Genomic DNA, 24,364 nt, shown 5'->3' with positions numbered 1-24,364 from the left:
AATTCAGCATTCATTTTGGGGTGTTTTTTTTTCAGCTTTGACCTCAGATAACTTTAGTGTTTCCCAAAATGTTTCTGTATAGCACTCTAGTTCAGCGATCTTATATATGTATGCATCTTCCTTATACAGACACACACGTATATAAAATCTATTCCTTATATGTACATATATAAGTATATATATAAAACCGTATGTGTATATATATGAGTGTTCTGATCAATCAAGCTTGGAAAACTGCACACAGAGCACTTTTATTTTCTCCCTGTAACACATCTTTCCATCCATGGCACTTGTGTTCTAGAAAACACACTATGGGAAATGCCGGACTTCTTTATTTCACAAGATCAGAGCCTGCTTAAAATAAAGTCTATCTTGGAGTGGCTGCCCTACTCTTTTAAACATTAGATACTTTCTAACAGACTCGTGGTGATGGTTTCCTGTCCCTTTGAGCGTCTTCTGCCTGTCCTATATTTCAGGGCTACACCAACCAAATGCCCACATGCCAAGGAACAAGCCCTCTGGAAACCGTTAGGAGGCCAGGTCACCCAGACAGGCTAAGCTGTGTCTCCCGGGCAGTTGCACAGTGAGGTTGGACCAATCACTTGCTCTGGACTCAGTGGTTTTCAGCTGGAGGGACTGATCCCCAGCCCGCTTGCTTTGTGAGTAGGAAATCACAGCAAGGAAGCCCTTGACCCTGCTCTCTTTCCTTCATTCCAGGAGACACCGTTCCCTGGCCCTGATGTTTTCTACCATAAGAGAAAACCGGTGTTACACCTTCCCTCTCTGATTCTGTTCTCACCACCTCCCGCCACTCTTTCACTGCCATTAGTCACCCCGATTCATAGAGTCACATGAGGCAGCCCTACAAATAAAACTAGGTTTCCATCTGTCTGCGACAGCATCAAGTGAGAATGAGTTGGTGACCTTTCATCACATATAAAGGGCATACTTGGTATAGCCTAAAATATAGGTTATACGGTATATGAGAAGTTCACCTGGGGGCAGCCTTCGGGGGCGATACCTCCTCCATTCCTCTTCCAGCGTGGTTACAGGCATTGGTTTATAATTTTGCTCCTTCTCACACAGGCAACTCTAGGGATGACTAGTAGCGGCAGGGATTCAATTACTTGATGACCCATCATGGCTCCTCATTAACCTGAGGAGGCTGGCGAGTCGGAGTGTATGTGGATTTACTCATTTATTTTTGGATAAATTTTTCACTTTGGAACAATCCTATATTGACAGAAAAATTGCAAAGATAGGAGAGAGTTCCCATACACCCTTCACCCAACTTCCTTTAACGTTAACACCTTCCGTATCCAAGGTACTTCTGTCAAGTGGAAACTGACACTCAGACATTAACTCAACTACAGACTTTATTCATATTTTCACCAGTTTTTCCACTAACGTCCATTTTCTTTTCCAGGATCCCATTCAGGATCCCATATTGCATTTAGTCATCATATCCTCTTAGTCTATGGTTTTATTTTTGTTTTCAAAAAAATAAATATCATCCTCTGCTTCACGCAAGGTGGTATGCTGGGTGCCCAGCTGCCCCGCAGGGAGAAACACAGATCTGATGGGTGGCAGAGTCTGGGTTTGAACGTCCACTTTGTCCCTCACTTGGGATATGGTCCTGGGCTTGTCACTCCATATGCAGAGTTCTCAGGTTCCGCATCTGCAACATGGAGATGACACCTTTACCTTGTTAGAGGACTGAATAAGACAGTCTCTGTGGACAGGCGTTTGAAGGCTTAAAGACCCATTCACTTAGAGTCGTATCCAGCTCACTGTTATTATCATCAACGCGGGTGTAACGACGATCATGAATTAGACCTGGTATCCTGTATCTAAAGCAGGATGGCCCAGAGACCGAGCTGCCTGACTGAGCTGACCATTTCAGCCTCAAATGAGACCTTTCCATAGGCTCTCAGGTACACCGTGGAGAAAGACAACTCTGCTTAAATTCGTGTATTCATTTCTACACTTCCTTCAAGGCTCTGCTCAAATGTCACCTTAGTGATAACTTCTCCGACCATCCTACATACAAGAGCCCCCGTATCTTTCCCCTGGCATTCTCTGAACTTCTTACCCTACTTGCTTCTCCTCCGTGGCACTTAACCCATTTGACGTGTTACACATTTATGAGCTCCTTTGTTCACGGTATGCCTCCCTCTGCAGTCTATAAACTCCAGGAGAGCACTGACCGTTGTCTGTTTTGTTCACTGCTGCATCCCTGTGCCTAGGACTTGGGAAGTATTCAACAGACGTTCGGTAAATGACTGGATCCCCAGGGTCACTCTGCAATCTCTTGCCTCCATCCTGATCATCTGAAAACAAACTCTTCCCATCCAAACACACTATTGAATTCAAATGAGAGAAAAGCTATTTGTCAAGCAGGTGGCTTTGAGCCTTCTGGGTCTTCTTTAAGGGAGAAAAAAGGAGTGATGCCCTTCTTTTAATTTAATTTCATGCTATTAATGTCCCTTCATCTGCCTCCCCTCCCATGAGCAGCTCTGCCAGTTAGAAACCAGAGTCTGTCTGCTGGCTTCTCCACACTATCAGTTCCACTAGAGCCAGGCTAGAAGAAAACGGTGAGACCCCCATGCCCCACCCGCCCACTCCCTTACTGAGGCTACTCAGTGCGCACATCAAAGGCCCATGGGCTTCTCAGGGCAGGAAGACGCCAGGGGATCTGGAAGACTGGCCTCAGTGAGGACACTGAGATTCAGAGAGGGGAGGGAACTGGCAACTGACACACAGTGACCTGGTGGCAGGTCCTGGACGGAACCCAGGACTCCTGGCTCTGCATCCTGGCCCTGATTCCTCTTGGGCTGGAACCACCTCCCCAGGCCCACTTTTCACCAAGGGAGATGTGCTTATTTCCTTGAGCTCCGGGCGGGCTGTCTGCCTGCCCCTGCCCGTTCCCGGGGACCTGATCATCTTGGGCAGCAGTGGGTAGAGGTCACGTTCCAAAAGCAGCAAAGCACAGGACAGTAAAGAGCCAGACAGAAAGGAAATGGGGGTCACGTTTACTGACAGCCAGGTACTCTTTATCATCATCTCACCTCACACTCACAGCGCCCTACAACAAAGGGGCCGTAACCACGTTAGATAAGCGAAAAGGAAACGCAGAGAAGTTGAAAAATGCAGCGACTCACACGGCAAGTACCTGGCAGAGCCAGCAGCAGAGTGGAGTTCCTCCCGGTTCCGAAGCCCTGTCCTCTGCCCGCCTTTTAGAGTAGAGTAGAGTAGAGTAGAGACTCTAAAACCTCGACAGCACTCCAGAAAGGGGTGGGGGCTCAAAACACCAATATCTGCCTCTGGGGAAGTAGCCAGAACAATCCCATTCTAGAGATGAGGAAACTGACATCTGGAGAGGAAATGCAACTTGTCTACGCCACATGGCTCGTGAGTGGTTGGATTGGCTAGACTCTGAATTTCGCGAGGACGCAGGCGCACTCCTAGTGCTGAGCCCAGCGCTGAGCTCACGGAAGGACTCCACCCACTGCCGAAGAATAAATGAATGAATGACAGAGTAGGTTAGAAGTGCAACGTCCTGTGATGCCCACGAGCCCACGTGCTTGCCTCTCAACTGCCTCCACACAGTGACCTCAGGCACGGGAGACCAGGCTGACGTAGGTGAGCACAGCCCGAACTCAACACTGACCTTCAAACCCCACGTCCCCGCCTCTGAGCCCATGGATCTGTCAGAGGTGTGGAGAGTGAGGCCGGCCCTGGTTCCCACGCAGCCCGCGGCTCCCCACCAGAGCCGGAGCTGAGCAACGAAGAGGTGTGGGAAGATGGCGGAGCAGGTAATTCTTTGACCCAAGGACTGGTGTTTACAATATGGAGTGGACTCTCTTCTCAAAAGTCTGGTGTTTGGAGCAAATTGGTCTATTTTTATTGAACCCTTTAGTAGCAGCCAGTTCACAAATACTGCAGTTGTTTTTATTATTATAATTCATTTTTCATAATAATAACTGAAACTATTGTTTCCTGTTCACCTACTACGTGCCAGGCACAGATATCTCATAAGATATCTGACATAGATGGTCTCCTGTAATCCACCCAGCCACCCTGTAGGGAAGAGTGAGCATTCCATATTACAGATGAGGTAAAGGAACTTGGCCAAGGTACATGCTAGAAAGCAGGAGATGCAAACTCAGGCTTGTGGGGCTCCACAGCTCATGCTCCTTCCACGTGGCTGATGTGAGCTGGGGACAAAGGGGTCAGAGCCACAGCTAAGGAGGCAGATGGAGGGCCTGCCAGACTTCCCAGGCATCCAGCTGGCCAGGCTTCTCATCCACAGGCTGGACTTCCAGCACCAGGGGGCTTCTCCACATGCCTAGATGCCATCCCTAGAAGCTCTGAATCAGACAGTGGGGGTAGAACTAGGAACTCTTCCGTTACAAGCCCTCAGGTGACAGGAGAGGACACTCTTGGTTAAACCACTGCTCTCAACTCTCCTCAGGAGGTCATTCTTTCACATCTACACACTCTTCCAGAAGGTTCCAACATGTTTGAGATATTCGTTGAATGCTTTACAAAGGATATCATGCCTCAGAACCCGAGACCTTACAATTTTAGGATTCTCAACAAAACAACAATAATTCTGATCATCTGCAGATGGGGTGTGAAGGTCTGTCTTTATTAACCATGACAATTATTCCCAAACAGCGTGATGTTTATGAAAAGGACTTGGGAGCCCAAAGTCCTGGGTTAGTCCCTTACTAGCTGCGCAACCTTAGGCAAATCAATTCAACTCTGGGCTGGGAAGAATGAAGATATAGGAGTGGACCAGAAAAGCCACAGTGCTCTTAGCTCTGGGTTCCTCATCTGTAAAATGGGAACCAACAGCTACCAAGGGCCTACGACGGCATGCCAGGCCCTGACACGCTGATTCTCACTTCACAGCCCCAGGGCTTCAGGAAGTAGGCTCTCCCGTGTACTGCTCTGCAGCTGAGGAAGCAGGGATTCGGGGGTGCAGCGGCTTGGGGTGAGCCTGCAGCAGCATGTGGCGGTATCTGAGGTCTCTCTGCCCACCGCCACCATCCCCCCCTTCTTAACCCTCCCCCACTTGGCAGATGAGTCCACAGGAGACAGTGCTCTGCAGCCCATCAGGAACCACACAAATGTATGACATCATGGTTATTAATAATGGAAGCGGCACAACTAATTCACGATCCCTCCAGATGGACCACCTGAACTGTTGTGAACCTCCCGCACACAGAGCATCAGATGCTATTATGGCAGAGCTGGGAGGGGTCTTAGGAGCCCAACCCTTTCCTCATTTATAGGGGTGGGGGGGTGGACAAGCTGGGAAGGCAGCCCTCTTAGATAGCCGAGGCAGCCCTCCACCCCAAAGCCCGGGATGCACCAAGTTTGGTTTTGTGATTGTACCACGAAGACAATCAGGTCCCAGACCAGACACCAGCCTGTGCCCCCTTCAAAGGTGCTGGTAAGGGAATCAGCAGTGGCCACAAGTGTGGCCTCTCTACGGACCCTCAGTCCTGCTCCTTCATGCGGTGGGGCCTTTGTACCTGCTGTTCTTCTGCTTGGAATACTCCTTTCCCAGATCTTGGCACGGCTATCACTTTTTTTATGGTTCACGTCTCAGGATAAATGTCAGCTCCTCTGAGAGGATGCTCTAGGGCCGTCTTCGGCTCCCCCCCCCCACCCCGTACCTCCCTGACACTCTCCATCACACTGCCTTGTTGGAGTCTCTTCATGGTGTGTATCACCAGTGAGCATTACCTTGTCCATTACGATTCGTTCTCTCTTCCCACTGGAATGCAAGCATTGTCTTAAAAAGGTGCCTAGGTCCCAGTAGGCACTCAGCAAACATGCTCAGCAAATCCACCTGGATGTCTGCCTGGGTCACGGGCATCCTAGCAGCCAGTAGTCCCTCGCTCGCTCACTCACTCACTCACTCATTCAATAAATGCTTATTGAACGTCTCCTCTGTGCCAGGCGTACTCCTAGGAGCTGGGGATTCCAATCCAACTAATGAGACCAAGCCCTTGCCCTAACCGAGCTTTGAGAGTTGATTAAAACGAAACAATAGAAGGCAGAGCTGTTTCAGTCGTATCATGTGTGACCAGACAATAGCTGATGGAAAAAAGGTGGGGGGATAAGTATGGCAGAAAATGAGAGAAATGGGAAAACAGTGCGGAAATGCAAACATCAGATTGGCCCTGCCAGGGCCTCCAACGTGCTCAATACTCATCTTGGGGAGCTGGTGCCAGGCACACGCCCCCAGCTCTAGGGACGTGCCCATTGCCACTCGTGCCTCCTGGCTGCAGCCTGGAGCACACAGGATGGCTATGTGCGTGAGTGTGTACAGGAGTGGCTATGTGCACGTGCAGAGACAGGTGTGTGCATGTGTAGGAGTGTGTGTGCGGGTGTAGGGGCACAGGTGTGAATGAGTATACGGGGTCGAGTGTGTGAGCATGGGTGAGAGCGTAGGGAGATAGGGATTTGTGTTTGGAAGTGGATGTGTGAGTGTGTAGAAGTGCATGTGTGTGTGTGTGTGTGTGTGTGTGTGTGTGTGTGTGTGTGGACTCTGGTGCCATTACTCTTCACCACAGCCTCCACATCTGGTAGAACTTTACATACTAAAGTCTCCCTCCGCCCCCAACAAGTGACACATAGTAGGTACCTGACCATCATTGAATCCATTTAAATCTTTATGTTTGCCAAATGTATTCTGCAGAGTGTCCACATAAAGCCATAAAGTAGCAGAAGAGACCTGTCAACTTCTGGATGTAACCGAATGGGATGAGAGCACTGGATGAGGAGTCTGGCTTCTGGTCCCTGCTTGACCACTAACTACCGGGGGATCTTGGGCCACTGTTTAGCTGTGATCTCAGATAAGGAACTCAACTCCTCTGGGCCTCTGCTTACTCTTCATTCAAGAAGGCAAGTAGAACTTAGCAACTGGACGACATCACATCATGTCTATTGGTAGCTCCAGAAGCACTGTTTCCTGGGAGAACAAGCACGTGTAACCCGAAAAGGGCTACAGGGTCAACCAGGGAAATGCTGGGTTTGACAATGTTAAACGGGTTTTTTTATTGCAGTACTTCTCAAAGCCTTTAATTTGTCAATATGGATTACGATTGGCCAGAAGGGTTATAGACAGCTTGCAGAATTTGCCAGACTTACTAGGATAGGGAAATCTTACTCGTGGCACAGCCTTCAGAACTCATGTTTCACAGAACATACTTTGGGGAATCTGCTAGCAGGCACACGGGACACTTGTTAATGCCCCCTTTCTTGCAGATGACAGAACAGAAGTGGCGTTCAGTCTCCCTAAATCACAGAGCAGAGCCATGTCCCAGCCCAGAATCATCCAAACCACAGTAACTGGCATGTGCACAGGGCTCTATATCTACAGAACATTTTCACTTATATGATCTCAATTTTCCCTGACAACATTCCTCTGAGGACCCTCATCCCCATTTTCCAGATGATAAAATGCAGCCCGAAAGATATTAAGGAATCTGCCCAGAGCCACTAAATAATGGACCCATTACTTGCCTTTATCATTTTCCCCTATGACCTTGATCAAGTCGTCACGACATACTATATTTTACAGATAAGCAACTGCAGCCACTTCACAGAACCCCCTGCCAGATGTCGAGGTGGACACACCTGCACCTGTTCTGCAGCAGCCACCACTGCTGTCCGGGATTCCAAGCAGCCCGCGCTGGTTGAGAGGGGAGGGGAGGGTGCTCAGAGAAATGCCCATGGAGTGAGAGCCGCTCTGGAAACACCCAGGCTGGGAGGCCCGTACTAGCTCCCTGCCAGTCGCCACACCCTCCTGACCATGCCAGGTACATCCCCCTTGGCTATATCCCCGGTGCCAGGTACCACTCTGCAAGGGGGCAAGAGGAGCCAGATCAGTGCTAGTTTAACTCACTCTCAGTAAGCCCGGGGAGGAGCCCAAGGCCGGTCTGCTGTGACAGTCTGAAACTGCCACCGCCTCCAGGGGGAAGCGTGGCTAGGGCTGCCAAAGTCATTCGGCAGTTCCCACCGGGGTGCTTTGTCCCGCCTTGTCCGGCAGTGCGAGGCCCAGGAGGCGCGGCGGGGTGCGGGTCTGCTCGGGGCACAGGGGCCGAGTGAGGCTGTACCAGGCACGAGTGTGCGAGAGAAGTGTGAACGCGGGAACGCTGGTGTCACCCCGGGGCGGCGACAGAAGTAGCGTCTGGGAAACGCAGGCGGAGAGCGCGTGCACCAGGCAACCCCAGGCTGCGGAGGAGTCCCGGAGGTCCGGGGAGTTGGCCCGACGCGCTCCTGCACGCGCGCCCGCGCCCAGCCCTCTCCCACCCGCCGCGCTCCGAAGGGTGCTCCCGCTGCCGGCCGGCAGGGCTGCTGGCGCGCTTGGCGGTGCCGGCTCCCTGCTGCCAGGCCGCGGCGGGGCGCGGGGCGCGGGCGCTCCCTGCTTACCTGCGGACGGCCGCGGCTCCGCGGCTCCGGGCTGGGCTGCGCCGGGCTGGTCTGGGCTGCGCGCCCTGCCTCCGCGCGGCTCAGCAGCGCCCGCTTGCTCGGCTCCGCCCGGCTCGGCTCCGCCCGGCGGTGCCCGGGGCGCTCGCTGGCGGCCCACGCGGCGCGGGGTGGGCGCGGGGCGGGCTGGCGGGCGGGCGCCGGCGGCGGGCGCGGCTCTGGGCCGCCCCGCGGCCGCTTGGAAGCTCCTTATTTGGGCAGTGATGTCAGGGGAAGTCGCAGGGGCAGGACCACCCACTTCTTTCCATTCACTCCCCAGAGTTTCCTGTCGCCGAGCCCGGGGGACCCCGGCGCCCGCACGGGGCGCCTCTCCGGCCGTCTCGGCCCCGGCGTACCCGGCTTCGCTGCCCGCCGCTTGGGGTCCCCGGGCGGCCGGGTCCCGGCGGGCGGGCGGCCGCCGGCAAGGGTCTGCGTCTGGGGAATCCCCGGCTCCCGGAGGCCGCAGGGAGGGTCTGCGAAGCGGCCTCCGCGGTGACAGGCCGTGTCACTCCGGGCGCCGCCCCTCCCTCCGCGCCAGCCCCGGCTCCCGCGCTGTCATTTCCTCCCGGGCCCTCCGGGAAGGGCAGTCAGGGAAGCCCCGGTCGCTGCCGCCGCCGCCGCCGCCGCCGCGCTGGGCCCCTACTCTGCAGCAGCCCGCCCGGCGGGCGTCCATCGTCGTCCCCAGAGTGCGCGGTCCCCGCCTTGCTCTCGTGTGCCAGCCCCGCTCCGGGAAGCCCGCGCCTCCCAAGGCGGGAATATACCTTCAGGAGCGCTGGGCGGGGCAGGCCTGGCCGGGCTCCCTGGGCTCCAGCCTCAGGGTGAGGGTGGGGCCACCCCGGGGCTCCCCAACGGCCTGACTTTGCCAGAAGCTACCGGATCCCAGGTTTGGGACCTGAGCACATTGGTCCCCGCTTTGGCCAGCCCCCAGCCGGGCCCCCCACCGGGCTGCTTCCCGAGGGAGCAAAACGGCCAGGGCCTGGAGACCTCACCAGGATCTGTATTTTACAGATGCTGCACCCGGAGGTTGACTTGTCAGGTGATTCACCCGAGGTCAACTCTCTGCTGTACGGGGGCTGACCCTGGCTGACGCCAGGCCTGGCATCTGCTGGCTGGAAACAACCTCAGGAGGTTCTGGGGCCTGGGGCCAAAGTCAGGACAAGAGTGCGGCAAGCTGAGTGCCCAGGGTGCCAGCTGAAGGAGGCACTCCCTCTCCAGGTCACAGAAGTTCAAGTACCCACAGGGTGACTGACTACTAAGCTGACCAGGGCTTCCACAAAGGCCTCGGAGGCCCCAGGCTTCCTCTGGCTCCAAAGTGATGGCCTCAAATTCAAGGCCCTGCCAGTCACAGGAGCAGGCTTCCTCTGGCCAGAGGCCATCTAGGCCGGGGCTAGTGGCCCCAGGGATTTCTGTACTTCTCCATACAACACCTTCCGGCAGAGCCTTCCCTTCCCTCCAAAAACAGGTTAGAGCAAACAAACCCCTCCCAGACCACCAGCTTTAATGGAGAAACCCCGACTTCCAAAGGGGAACTGCACTCCTAGGTGCCCTGGGGAGGGAACCACAGCTCCAGGGCCTGCAGGGGGTGGAGGGAGGTGTGATCGCAGCTGGACACTCACTGGGCCTGCACACTCACGTACACAACTGCACACCCGCTGGCTGGTTGCCAAGGCCCCCAGCTGTTCTGTTGATCACCACCAGCCCAGTCCCCCCCATCTTCCATCAGCTCCCAGAGCTCAATCCCAGCTCTAATTGGGTCATCCCCTTTCTGACAAAGGCTCCATCGACCAGCTGCATCTCCTGCAGCTCAGCCCTCTGCATCCTTTGCCAGCACTCTCTCCAACCTTCCACCAGCTTTCACTTTTGGGGGTCTTTGCACAGACTTTCCTCTGTCTGAAATGCCCTCTCTACCCCTCCTGCGTCCTTCACACTCTGAATCAAGCCTGCCCTTGACATAAGTCTTTCTCTTAATTAGGGCAAATGAGACAGGGTACCCCGTGGGATAGGACCCTGCCCCTCACTCCACTCCTGCCCTGCCCTCTGCCCTGCTTACTGTTCCTGGCTGGGAGCAGCTCCAGGTGGGAGCAAGTGGATGTCTTGTTATAATTCATATGCCCAGAGGGGTGACATTTTGTGATTTGCACAAAGGCTTAGATGACAGCCTTTTTCCTGCCCCAGGATGAGGACCCTCTCCTAGCTTTGAAGGGTGGCCTTGCCCCACTGGAAACTACTAATGGATTCAGTCACCCTCCTATGTTGCCACAGGCAACTCAATGGTTCCTGCCTCTAGAGACGTACCCATCACCCCAAGTTGCAGTCAGCTGGGAGGGGTCTCCCCTCTTTCCAGATTGGAAGCTGCCAGGATATTTCCATCTTGGTTCTTCTCTCCTGCCAAGACTGAGAAGTTTACAAATGTTTGTTAAGTGAATGAATGATCCTGGGGGGCAAATCAAGAGACAAGCTAACCATAGGAGGGGCAGAGTGATCCAATTCAGAGCTGTACCTGAGGTCCCAGGGGCCCTGGCTAGGGGCTGTGGTGGAAGGTGGGTTCTCAGCGAGACTGGACTGGACGCTCAGGAAGCTGGGCCAATGTGCCAGCCCTGCAGAGGCTGCCCCGCCAAGGCCCTTTCCTTGGACCGCTCCTTTGTTCCAACTTTCTGTGGCTTGGGATTTGTCTTCCCCCTCCTTTCTCTTAGCAAACTCCTGTGCAGCCCCATCTAGGCAGCCTGGGACATTCCCATCCCAACCCCCAAACATACAGTCCATACTTCCCTTCTATAGCAAAGTAGCATGCTACAGGCATGAGGCATGAGGAAAGTGTGTTTTATCAAGCACCTTCATTGTGCCAGACATAGTCACTCTGGATTTTCCGGAACCCTGCAAAGATCCTGCTCCTTACCCCCAAGCCGCACTTCCCATCCAGCTGTGGCCATCCTCCAGGCCAGGGGTGTCGGCCCAGAGCCTTCGCTCAGCTCCTCCTACAACCAAAGCTCCTTGTCCCCTGTCTTGAGAGTCAGCCCCCATCCCAATTCTGGTGCCAGTTCTCACTGAAAGCTAGAAGGTCTTCAGGACTCCAGCCTCAGAGCTCAGGGACACAGGATGGAGGCAGGCAGCCCTGCTTCAAGGCTAGAAGCCTGAGCCCAACTCTGTTCCGTGAGCCACCACCCCTACCCTGGAGCCCCAGGCACCTTTCCCACCCTGCAGCTGGATGGGCCCCAGGTGAGAAGGCAGGTGGTGCCACGTGCCAGTTCCTTCCTATCAGCCCTTTCCCTTCGTATAACTGGGCCAGGTCTTGAGAAATTCCCAGAGCTTGGCCCTGGGGGCTTCCCCACATTCCTTCATTCCTCAAACATGAATCAGGTTCCTTCCCTGTTCTGGGAACGTGCAACACACAAACCTGTGTTCTAGGAGCTCTATCCAAGGATGGAGACTGGCAGGTAAACAGATCATCCCAGTGCAACTTGCTAAATGCTACAGTGCTGTTTGCCAAGCTTAGGGCAGGGCGGGGGCACATGAGGTGAGAGATAAGATTCATTCTCTTCTGGGGCTACAATTCAGGGAGATTGTGGTCCAGGTGTCCCGGCTAGATTGCTGAATGCTTGTTTCCATGGAAACACTGCACACACACACACACACACACACACACGCACACACACACGCACTGGGCTTGGTTCTGCTGTGAAGCCAACATCACGCTGTAGAGAATTTACAGACTAAAAGAGATTGGAGCAGGGGAAATGGTTGGCATCTGATCTGTCATCTAGGATGCTGTCTCTCTGTGAAATTTTGTTTCCAACTGCTAACAACCAAATTACAGATAACAGTTTTGGAATACACCATGGTTTCTAAGGGCTGGGGACTGCCATAGTGGCCTTGGGAGAGCTTTCAAGGTGGGGCTGAGCAACTCACCCAGTAGGCTCTAAAGGTAATTAATGTTTGGGTCTCGCGCTTACTTACCAGCCACCCTCTCTCCACCCTCCTGACCCCATGGCTATGATTTCCTGCATTCAGATGCTTTGTGGCGTTTTACTGTCTGTCGATGTGTGTGTGTGTGTGTGTGTGTGTGTGTGTGTGTGTGTGTGTGTGTGTGGTTTGTGCTCTCTTGACAGATCTGTTACATCAGTCCTCACTTCTCACAGAGGTAGCCATCTCTCTCCTGGGACAGAGAACTAGGGACTCTTACAGTTTATGGAGAACACCTCCTGGGCTGCCGGTGGACTCAGTCCCAACCTCTCTCCTCAGCCTGAGGGCTGTGTTTCCAGCTTCCTGACTCAGTCAGGCACTCACTCATCCTTCATCTGGTGCTGTGGGTAACATCATGGGCCTCGGAGCCACAAGGACCTGACTTCAGTTCCCAGCCCCACTTACTGTGTGACCTTGGGCATGTTTACACGGTGTTGGTGACCTTGACTTCCTCATCTTAAAGGGCTGCTATGAAGATTTGACAAGAAACTGAAATAGAGCCCTTGATGGGGCACCCGACACCTAGTAGGTGCTCAATAAATGGTAGCAACTGTTACTTTGTTCCCATATTGTGATCCAGAATCCTGCTCCTCCTATATTGTTTATCTTCATTAATGGAGGTGCCCATCATCCCAAGCCTGAGCCAGAATCCCTCTTCCATTCCTGCTGCCCCAGTCTAGGCCACCATCATCACCCAGTTACAACAGCCTTCTCCCTGATCCCCCTGCCCATCTCCCCCTCCCATCCATTCCCCACATAAGCGAAACTCCCTAAGACAAATTCAAGTGGGTGCCTGCCCAGCTAAATTACCCTGTCTATTAGTGCCTCTTTTAACAGCCTCAGTTCACCTGCCCAAGCCTCCCTCTCTCTGCACCACCCCACGCTCCCACCATGCAGAACTGCTCACTGTTTCCGAACCTGCTGAGTGCATTTTGCGTATTTAGTCCCCTGTACTGTTATCCTTACTCATATTGCTTGGCCGGCTCCCATTCAGCCTTCCAGGTCAGCTCAGAGGCCACTTCCCCTGTGAAAGCCTCCCTGGTCCCCTGGGTGGCATTGGCTGCTTCCTTCTCTGTGAATCTCCAGCGTTTGGTACAAATGTCCTGGCTTGTGCCCCACTATGTGCAGTCACTTCATTCATCTATCTGTTGCCCCTTTAGTTTCTGCAACTCCATGCACAGCCACGTCTTCCTCACGTTCAGGAACGTCACAGGTATTCAGAGCATACTAAGGACAGACTTCTGTGCCTCTGGCCGTCCTGTCCAGTAAACAACTACAAGAGGCCACATGGCCTCCAGCCCACTGACTAGTTTTCCCCAAATGACAAAAGCATCCTTTTTTCCTACACTTTAGACTGAGGCTTTGGCTCAACCTGAACACCATGTCTGCCTCATTCTGGCTTTTCGCCAGCGTTTCTGGGGACTCCCACAGGGCCCAGTGAACCCCAGGTGAGGAGGGTGCGACCTTTGGTTCCAGGAAATCAGAAGATTAGTCACTCCCCCTGGCAGCTGTGAGAACAGGTTTTCCCCAAGCCAAGGGGCCGACTTGCAAGATCATCAATAACAAGCACTATTTACTCTGCGTATGGCTTCGTGCCTTTCAATGGGAGGTGCAGCAGGAGAGCATCAGCTTCTAAGTCTTGGATTAAGGCTGTCTGCGTCCTGGCTCTGACCCTTACTAGCTGCTTAACTCTCCTGAGTCTCAGTTTTCACGGCTGTAAATGGGGAGGATAACACATCTCAGGGAAGGATGACGAAGATCAAATAAGAGCTGATAAAATTAAAGGAGTCAGTGCATTGTGAGTATCAAGCAGCTGGCTGTAGTAGATGCTCAATAAAGGGAGCCCCTCCCCCCACCTCCACTCAAGGTCTTTGGAAGGTACTTTGATACATGAGACTCAGTCTTTGACAGTAGCTCATAAAGTAAGGGAAGGGAGGAAATGAGAATTTAATTGGACCCCGTAAACATTAAGACAAGAAAAACAGTAAAAGGTCTGACAAGAAAAAGTTTCGGGAGCAGCAAGAAGGAAAGGGAAGTTCTGGGATGGCCTTAAAGCTGTCTCCCCTTGTGTGACTTTTATCCAACAGTGATTGCTACCACCCATGTGGCCGGCCCAGGGTGAGAGACTGGGGATGGGCACGGGGTGGTCACGAAGGAGTCCCCAGGCAAGACCAATGAGGCCTGACGGGACCTGTGCATCTGACAGTCTGGCTCCAGAGAGGACTTGCACACTCAGAAAATAACTACGATAACAGTGAATAAAATCAACAGATGATGCAGAAGGGATGTCAGAGAGACATGTGTATGGGAAGGGGTGGGGCCTGGTGTGAAAGCTAACTTTTGGAACCTCCACCTAACAACAGCAAAGAAATCTAGAAATGGTCTCACTCCACCCCTGCTTAGGCTCCCTCCCTCTGCAGCTTTTCTGACCTCTCAGGGCAGGTGGTGAGAACCCCAATCCTCCAGCCTTTGGCCTTGGAGTCCTCCTGCAAAGAGGGCCTGGCCTGGGCAAGATCACTCACTAGTTCCCTAAATGCAACAGGGATGTTCACATTCCGTGTCTTTCCTCATGTGCTTCCCTCTACCAGGAATGCCCTTCCTTCTCCTCCTATCCCCCCATCCTCCCTTCCATCTCCTTCGAACACTCTGGTGTTATTAATTTTTCCTGACCAGCCCCCCCACCCCACCACCAGTAGAATTAAAAGCCTCCTTCCCACAACTTTCCTGTAACTTGCTTTGCATATGTCATCAGAGCATCTATCCCATTATAGTAAAATATTTGTATCTGACGCCCCCACTAGGTTGGGAGAGCTCTGAGGGTCTATGCCTGGCACCTAGCAGGTGCTCGACATACAGAGGACCTGGACGGCTTCCTCCCATACGTCCCAGAGCTGGGGAACATGGACGCATCTGCCACTCTGGCTGGGGATACAGACGGAGCCCCCACTGATCCCTCAGGAGCTCAAGGCTCTTAACACAGCCATGCTCCTTCCAGCCTGAAAAGCAGCCCCTGAGGCCTGTCTCCCCCAGGCCTTCCTGCTGATTTGGGGCAACTTGCCCCTTCGACTCCACCCTGAACCTGACTGGATGAGAATCCCAGCAAGCATCGTGGGGCAACTGGTGTACCACTTAGAAGGGGCTGGGTCAGGGGAGGTCAGGAGCAGAGGCAATGTCTCCAAGCGTGGCAGGTTGGAAGAGCTGGAGACCTGGGGAGGGAAAGGTGGCCACATGGATTTAGTGGCTGGTTCTGAGCTTGGAGGTGAAGAGTCAAGAGCAATCTGGGAGTGGGGAGGAGGGGATAATGGGTAATTTTATGTGGCAGATTGATAGGACCACGTGGTGCCCAGAATTTGGCCAAACATTATTCTGGGTGTGTCTGTGACGGTGTTTCTGGGTGAGATTAACATTCAAATCGTTAGACTGGGTGAAGCGGATCACTCTCCCCAGTGTGGGGGGCCTCATCCAATCCACTGAAGACCTGAATAGAGCAATGAGGCTGAGGAAGCGGGAACTCCTCAGCCTGACTGAGCTGGGACACTGGCTTCTTCTAGGCTTTGGACTCGGGCTGAAACATCAGTCCTTTCTGAGTCTCCAGACTGCTGGCTTTCAGACTGGAGTTTACACCAGCGGCAAGCCTGGGTCTCCTGCTTGCCAACAGTAGGTCTTGGGACTTCTCAGCATCCACGATTACACGAGCCAAGCTTTGTAGTAAGTCTCAGGCTCGCTCTCTCTCATGCACACGTGCACAATATACATATATATATATACTATTTCTGATGTGTGTGTGTGTGTGTGTGTGTGTGTGTGTGTGTGTGTGTGTGTGTATCCTATGTTCTGATTCCCTAGAGAACCCCAACTAATACAGAAGGTGAAGGTATACATTCCCCGGATCTCAGGAGGGTCCCACATTCCTTATTTGGCTTCCCTTTTGTCCAACATCTCTCCAATAAGTGGGCATTTCCTACCTCCTCACATCTGGAGTTGGCTCCACGGACCTGGGAGAGCCTCTCTGCAGATGGACAGAAGGTGTCCCTCCTCTGGGGAACCCCAGCGCTAAGTACGGGCCTAGCACTCAGTGGGTGCTCAGTGTGCTAGCTGAACAATATAGACATCTCACACTTACTTGGGTAGCCCTTGGTAGATCTGGGCACAATCACACCTGTACCTTCATGCCCTCTCCAAGGCTCTGCAAGAGGCAGGAAACGGACTGTCAGCCCCAGTTGCCAGATGAGCAAATGGAGGCCCAAAGAGGACCTAGAAGCAGTCCCGATGGCAGAGGGGCCAAGGAAGGATGCAGCCCTGGGGCCAGGTGCCGCCACCTCACCTGAACACATGCGTCCTCTAACACATGTTCAGTGAGCACCTACTACAGGCTGGGCCTTATTCTGGGGACTTAGAGTAAGTACCTTAGTGGGCAAGATGGACAAAAAGCTGTCCCCCCGTAGAGTTTACATCCTAGAAGGTAGAGCCAGACAATAAAGAAACTGAATAAATAAGTGAATTATATAACATGTGAGCAGGAAGTATATAAAATGGAAAGCACAAGGTAGAACAGAGTAGGGAAATCAGGAATGCAGGGGTGGAGCTGGGTCACAAATTTAAATAGGATAGTTAGAATAAGCCTCATTGAGAAGGTGGCATTTGAGCAATGACTTGAAGCAGGTGAAGACTGAGTCCTGTAGATACTGGGGGGAAGACCTATATAGGCAAAGACAACAGCCAGTGCAAAAGCCCTGAGGTGAGAGTGTGTCAGGCATATTACTTGGGGCCTTGTAGGCCATTGTGAGAACTGTAGCTTTAGGAGAAATAAAGGCTATGGTTGGGGGCTGGGACCCCACAGCAGGCCTCCAATGGTTACCACTCTTCCCAGAGATCCAGCTTGGGCAGGCAGTGAAAGAGTCTGAGGATGCCTGTACAGAGGAAGGAACAACAAAGAAGAGGCAGGAAGAGATTTTTCTTGATTACCATCTTCCTCAGCTCCAGCCAGACACCTCCTGGCTTTTACCTGCATAATTCCTATGGGCCTGTCTTCTTGCTGCTGGAATTTGAGGTCAGGTTCCAGAGCAGTTTGGACCCCCACTGGTGGAGAGGATACTGGACAGGTTATCTAACCTCCTAGGGGATGTGTTCAAAGCCAAAGTCAGACCCCGCTCCTAAGGGCTGTTTGAGGAGGTGGGGGGTAGCTCTCTGGGGACATGCCCCTCTCAGGGGATTTGTGAGGAGTCAACCAGATAAGGGGCAGGAAAGCACTCCAGGTAGACTGTAGAGTGCTGGCCCCCTGGCTGGCTGTCACTTTGTCACTCAGCCTCAACAGGGAGGCAGGGGCTCTGCTTTGCCTCCACTACACAATGACAGATGAGCAGATCCATTCCCTCAGCCTAGATGGAGTCGCACTCAGTAGCCTAATTTTAGACTGAGCATCTGCTCTTCTGTCCCAGAGACTCAGCTCTGTCTGGGATTTGCTCCGCCTGGAATTGCCAGAGAAACAAATTCTGTTCTATGGGTACAGGCACTGGTGGCGTCCAGATCAGAGCTGGCCAACAGGCCCTTGCCATGGGGAGGCCCCCCAGGAACTATGCTACACCAGGACATCTGGGTCCTCCTTCTTGGCCTCCCATCTCGTGCCCACAGCCACGGATTCCTGCAGGTACCATCTTTGACTTCCATTCTTCCCAGCGGGTGGGTTAAGCGTGGGTCTGCTTCCACCCGAACAGGAGGACCTCCTGGGGACTCTTAGCCATCCTTCCACCTGCAGCTCCCAGCACAGGTCCTGAAGAGTTCATCCCAAGTAAGTACAGCCCAGTAAGACCAAGACTAGGGAGAGCACTAAGGAAGGTGCCGTTGTTGGCAAATCTTCCCAGAAAGGCTTCTCAGAGGAGGTGACTTTTGAGTTGGACTTTGAAGAGGGGGTAGGTGTTTATCAGTGGAAAAGGCCACCCAAAGAGGAGAAACAGGTGAAGAAACAAAAGCTTGAAAGAGCGCTGAATGTTTGGGAATGGCCTGAGGGAGGGAGGGGGTGGAAAGTAGGGATTCTAGGTGTGTTGGGGACACAGGGCTGAACTCTAGGCTGAGGAACTGGGCTGGTGGCTGCAGGTGAGAGAGCCTGTGAAGGGGGTCTTTGGGGCCTGTGCTCTGACAGATGAGTGTGGGTAGCTTCCAGGTGTGAAACCCAGGCCCTTAAAAGTGGGAGGGCCGCCTTCCTTGCCCCCTCCGTCCATGGCCTGCCTGGTCCTGTGCGACCTTACCCCCCTACCCCTTGGCACACCAAATGGAGGGTGTGCTGGGGTTGCCCACTTGCCTCCCAGACTCCCACCTGAGTGCTGGGCTGCGCATTTCCACGCACCAGGCCATTTACCTCCCGCGCCCGGGCCACTGCAGTCACTGCTCCATCCTTGCCTCGGTCCCCAGTTCCCATGGGCAGGATCCCCTTTTGCTTCTCTGGACTCGGCTTCTCCACCTGGTGCTGCCATCTCAGATTCCTCCAAAAGCACCCTGCAGTCCGACCTGGCCTGCTCTCACCTCAGCCCTGCGCTGTGGCACAGGGGACGGCAAACCCTGCTCTCCAGGCTACAGGCGCTCTGCGTGTCCTTGTCTAATTCCTCTTAACAACCCTTTCAGATGGTGATTATTTCTCCCTTTTCACAGCTGAGGAAAAAAAGGGTTTGATGTGGTGGACTAGAGGCTGATCACACAGCCAGGAAGTGGTGGTAGGGGGGTGGACGGACCCCGGGCTGTCCTTCTTCCTCTCCCACCAGCCTCCCTCCAGCCCTGAGGGCAGGGCCGGGGCAGCTGGTGCCCGGAGCACAGGCGATCACAAGACCTCTGGCCCACTTGGGTGGAGAGTGGAAAACTGGCATTAAAGGAAGCCTCTCCCAGAGATCTTACCTCCATGCCCTTGAGAAAGCAGGAGTTAAGAGCTTATGTAAAGAGATTTACAAATATATCCTACAAAACAACATTTGGATGATTTAAGTGTTAAGGAATCAGAACCATATGGATTAAATGTCCCTGACGTTACGTATGGTTTTAAAAATTAGAAGGAAATGTACTGGGAACACACACACACACACACACACACACACACACACACACACACACACACACACACACACACACACACACACACACACACACACACACACACACACACACACACACACACACACACTATGTAAGGCGAAACCACATTTTTAGCTTTGTGGACCGGGAGTTATTTGAAAAAGAAGACACAGCATTCACCTAACTTCTACCCCAGCTGGCCCTCCCCCAGCCCCGCCCCTCCCCAGCCTCTGTCTTCTCCCCACCAAACAGGGCTCAGCTCCTGCCCTAGAGACCCAGCCTGAGAAAGAGGCTTCCCAGAACAGCCAGCCTGATGTTCTAACCACAGGACAGTTAGAGCCAAACAGCTGGGTCAGGAACGGCTGGGGTCTCCCAGAGACCAGATGGGTGGTCACAGGTGGCAGGAGGTACTGGGGATGCCAGTTTCCCAAGATGGAAACTGTAAGTACTTTCAGAGAAGACACTGTGAAGCTCTGGGGAGGCAGACGCTCTGAGACGCAGCTCCACTTTCCGTTCGTAATTGCTTCTGTACCTCCCTCAATTCTCCCAGCCACCTGGCGAGGAATGATTGATCACCCCCACTTCACAGGAGGGGAAACTGAGGCTTGGAAGGGCTGGGTGCTCTGCACAGCTGGCAGGCAGGAAAGCAGACCGCAGCCTGGATTTCCTTGTCACACACACCAGTGCTGGTCCCACTGTCCCTCACTGCTTGAAGCAAACCAAAAACATGAACCTGGGCTTCCCTGGTGGCGCAGTGGTTGAGAGTCCGCCTGCCGATGCAAGGGACACCGGTTCGTGCCCCGGTCCGGGAAGATCCCACATGCCGCGGAGCGGCTGGGCCCGTGAGCCATGGCCGCTGAGCCTGCGCGTCCAGAGCCTGTGCTCCGCAACGGGAGAGGCCACAACAGTGAGAGGCCCGCGTACCGCAAAAACAAACAAACAACAAAGCATGAGCCTGTGTCCAGTTTAACTCCGAAAGTTAAAAAAACCCTGGATTGTGTCAGCTGCTCAAAGTTGAAGAGTGTTTTGGGGGGACTCCCCAAATCCAAATAAATCAGGTTTGGTTGTGACTCTAAATTGCACATGGTGTTGAGCTGGGGGAAGAGGGTCTGTAATGCTCAGGTGGGGAAAAATTAGACCATCAGAAATCGCTTGGTCTGGTCCTGGGCGGGAAGAGAGAGGATGAGAAGGAAAGCCACTGCATGCCGGGTGTCGTGCCGGATGCCAAGAGTGTGGCACCTCCCCGGACCTTCACCCAGCCTGTGCAGAAGGTGGAGTTGCCTTTCTGCTGCAGAGAAGGACACACAGGTGCAGAGATCCTAGGTAACGCTCCCAAGAGAACACCGCTGCATTCCTAACCCAGGCCTCTCCGACACCAGGCTGGTGCTCTTGTCCTAAACCCTGGCAGCTGGGGTCAAGCCTCCCCAACAGTGGCCAGGGCTTAACCAGAAGCAGGTTTGTCAGGAGAATTAAATGCCACACAGACACAAGCCCAGCCCAGTCAGGAGGGCCGGCACCGAGTCTGTCTCATGCACGGCCAGGCCCCCGTGTCCAGTCTCGAGCCTCATGTGTGTTAAATGACCATGAAACAAATCAATGGGCGGAGAGGAAGGAGGCATCCCCGCCCCTTCTCTTTCCTCCGTCCCTCACTCACACCATTGTTTTGTGGACACAAGTGAAGGCCTTCACACTGATGTATTTATCCTGGTGCCACTTTATCTTGGTCAATGGGACGCATGCTAAGCAGCCTGTTCAGACCTCTCGGGGTGCTGATTTTAAGCTGGGGATATTCTGAGGACGTGGAATAAATTCTCAGGGCAGGCACCAGGGAGAAAAGGAGAAAGGGCACAAGGATGGGGCAGAGAGGGCGTGACTTTCAGCTCCGGAGCTTCCTCACCCTCCTGTACCCAGGACCTCTCCTCTTATATCTGGTTTCATCCCAAGCTGACCTGGCCACACGCTGCCAGGACAGTGTCCTCATATTGGGATCAGATCAGTCACTTTTCAAGTACTTTGGGGACTGCCTTTGCCCTCAGCCTTTCTTATGGTCAAATATGTTGGGAAAACACTGATTATTAAACAGATCTCCTGGAGATTCCCAGTGTACACCCACTGGCAGGTGTAAAACCCAGAAGGGAGCTGGTAAAGAAAACAGCTCATTTTTAATCTGCTCTGATTGGAAAAGAACAAAGACTCCCCCTCCCTCCACCAGAGGTCCCATCCTCTGTATCCAATTTTTAAGTATACAGAGTTCTTACAGTTCTGGGCATGAGTAGCCTAGAAGGCCCCCCTGAGGCCTTCTGCTGGCTTATTTACAGAACCCATCCTCCCACAGGTATCCCTGTTCTCTCACCAACACCCCAAATATTCTCTACTCCAGGCTTTAATCCACAGCCCCCCTGCCCCACCACCGCCATGAGCCCCAGGCCTGTCCTGCTTAAATTTTCTCAATATCTTCCTTCTTAATCTTCTTCTTCTTAATCTTAAATCTTCTCAATGGCTTCCTTCTGCTCTTTAGACAAAGACCAAATTTCTTTGTGTGGTCTCCAAGGCCTCCTTCAGCAGCCCTGCCTGCCTCTCCTGCCTCATCTCCTCCTCACTCCACTCGAGGCACCGGGGTATTCTTTCAGTCTCCGCTGCCTCAGGGCCTTTGCACATGCCGTGTCTGTTGCCTGAAATGCTCTTCCTGTATATCTCTTCCTTACCAGTTAACTCCTCTCCAAACTTCCAATTTCAACTTGCACATCAGCTCCCCAAGGAAGCTCTCCTTGACCCCTGTGTACTGGTGTACAACTTCTCTGCATACTCTCTGTATACCTGTGTACTCTCATACCCTGGACACACTCACTCAGCACCACAAGCTTCGTCTTTAGAGCCCAACAAGTATCAACATTTGTAACTCCTTTTTGTCTGATAACCAACTCCCTCACTGAAATACAAGTGCCATGGTCAGGGTAACGTGTGTACTCTGCTCACCACTGAATCCCCAGAACCTGCCACAGTAGCTGCTGGCCCACAAGTTTTCCCAGCATTCTCTGAGAGGCCCTGAGTGAGGCAGAAGATGGTGAGAGGGTCACTGTGACCTCAATCTCTTCCCCGAGCCGGGTGAGTTGGAAGAACAGGGGACCCAGATTCCAGCCTCGGGTGTCTCAGAAATTCACTGTCAGAGTGTGACAGGTCACATAATGCTTCTGAGCCTCAGTTTCCTAATCTGCAAGGTTGTGCCAATACAGAATAACTCCCATTTTTGTATCACATTATCGACTCAGCTCTTTCTTCCAATCCCAGGGTAATGGGCACCACTGCTTTGTGTCTGTCCAGTATCTCCTCTTCCCTTTCTTCTGGTAAGAGCTCCTCAGGGAACTGTCTTCCCCAACTTCAGTCGTGATTCTGGCAGGGCTCCCCCTCACAGGCCTCCCAGTGTGTCACACTGTGTGGAAGAAGAAGCTCAAAGGCAGCAGATGAGACAGGTCAGCACAAAAAAAAGAGAGTAAAGATGAGAAATAAAGATGAGAAACATGGGGAAAATGAGAGTCTGATATCCCGATGACATTGTATCACTTCCTGGATCTAGCCATGCCTAAGGTCCAGCCATCCAGTAAAATGAGACCGTGAGATAACACCCAATCTCTCTCCTCCTCTCCCCCTCCTCTCTCTTTTCTTAAGTCAGATGGAATTCTGTTTGTGTTCCTTGCATTTGAAAGAATGTTGCCAAATACACCCAGGTCCAAAGTCATCCCATAGTACTAACCAAGCAATCTCTGAGAAGGACAGTAGTAGTGAAGCATGCTCGTCTACTCTAACATGCCTCACACGTGTCATCCTGCCTAATCCTCACCACTAGCCTAGGTAATAATAGAGAAATACAATGGTGTGATGGGCGATAAGGAGCTCTAGAATAGGGTGTTAAAGACCTCAGTTCTAATCTTGGCCCTGGCCTGCACTAGCTGTGTGATGTTGAGCTGGTTTCTTACCTTCTCTGAGCTTACCTTTCCTCCTCTGTAGGTAGTGATGCCTACATCAAAAGCTGCCATGGGGAATGGTGAGACAAAACAAACAAGCAGTGTTTCTGACCAGGAGAGACTTAATAAACATTAGCTCAGTCTGTCAAATCTAGAAGACCTTTCTAGAAGGATAGTTCTATATGTCTCATTTCTAAGAATTAGTGTTGGCCATGGGTAAAAGAGGAGAGGAATGTGTGAGAACCTCCCAGCTAGAGTTCAACATCCAGTTAATATCCGACATTGGCCACTGGCTGCCGACTGTGCGGTGACGCAAGATTGACTGATGGGTCTACTTCCTCAGATGCTGGGCAGTAGGGTGCGTCCACAGGGATGGCAGCTCCAGCTGAGTGGTGACAGGTCACCAAGGCAAGGGGCCTGTTTATGGTTTCCAGATGTGTCTCAGCTGCTTCCAGTTTCCCTGGACAGTGTGGAAGGACAGGCCAGGACTCTGCAAAGGCTGACCTTGACCCCAAGTCCCCATCTAATGGGTCATTGGCTTTATTGGTGTGAGGGTGGGGTGCGTCCCTCTAGGCTGGGCTGTCTGGGAAGTTGGAAAGTCTGTGTCGCCTTCCAAAGAGCAATTCTGGAAACTGCTGCTCAGAATAAATATTTTGGTTGCTTTTTGTGATGTGGCCGTGGGGGAGACTTCCATGGAGTGTGGTTTGCAAGTCGATTCTCCTGGGTTGTTTACTCCCTGAGATCCCCACGGCCGGTTCCTGGCAAACATCTGCCGCGCTCCGGGGCTGCTGGGACCACTCTCCCTAGAGAGAGGCTGAACTGGCTGGCCCTTCCTGGGGTTCTGACTGCGATGATGTACTAGGCAGCTGGCTACCAGACCTTCCCCACTGCCTGTC

At 53.0% G+C, this 24,364-nt stretch overlaps 1 protein-coding gene across 3 annotated transcripts in view; it reads right to left on the bottom strand.

Annotated features, from left to right (window-relative positions):
• HIVEP3 (HIVEP zinc finger 3) overlaps nt 1-24,364 on the bottom strand; it is a 500,469-nt gene that overhangs the window by 120,039 nt on the left and 356,066 nt on the right. The window contains exon 1 of one of the 3 annotated variants that reach the window (XM_004266717.4): nt 8,452-8,583. The exons of the other annotated variants lie outside the window; for them this stretch is intronic. The gene's annotated coding sequence lies outside the window, so the exon portion shown is untranslated. Of the gene's footprint in view, nt 1-8,451; nt 8,584-24,364 lie in introns of those variants that run through there. 3 annotated transcript variants of the gene reach the window in all.

The sequence above is a fragment of the Orcinus orca genome, chromosome 1, assembly GCF_937001465.1.
Source record: "Orcinus orca chromosome 1, mOrcOrc1.1, whole genome shotgun sequence".
Taxonomy (NCBI): domain Eukaryota; kingdom Metazoa; phylum Chordata; class Mammalia; order Artiodactyla; family Delphinidae; genus Orcinus; species Orcinus orca.
Note: the sequence above shows the minus strand (reverse complement) of the source record. Positions and strands in the feature narration are given on the sequence as shown.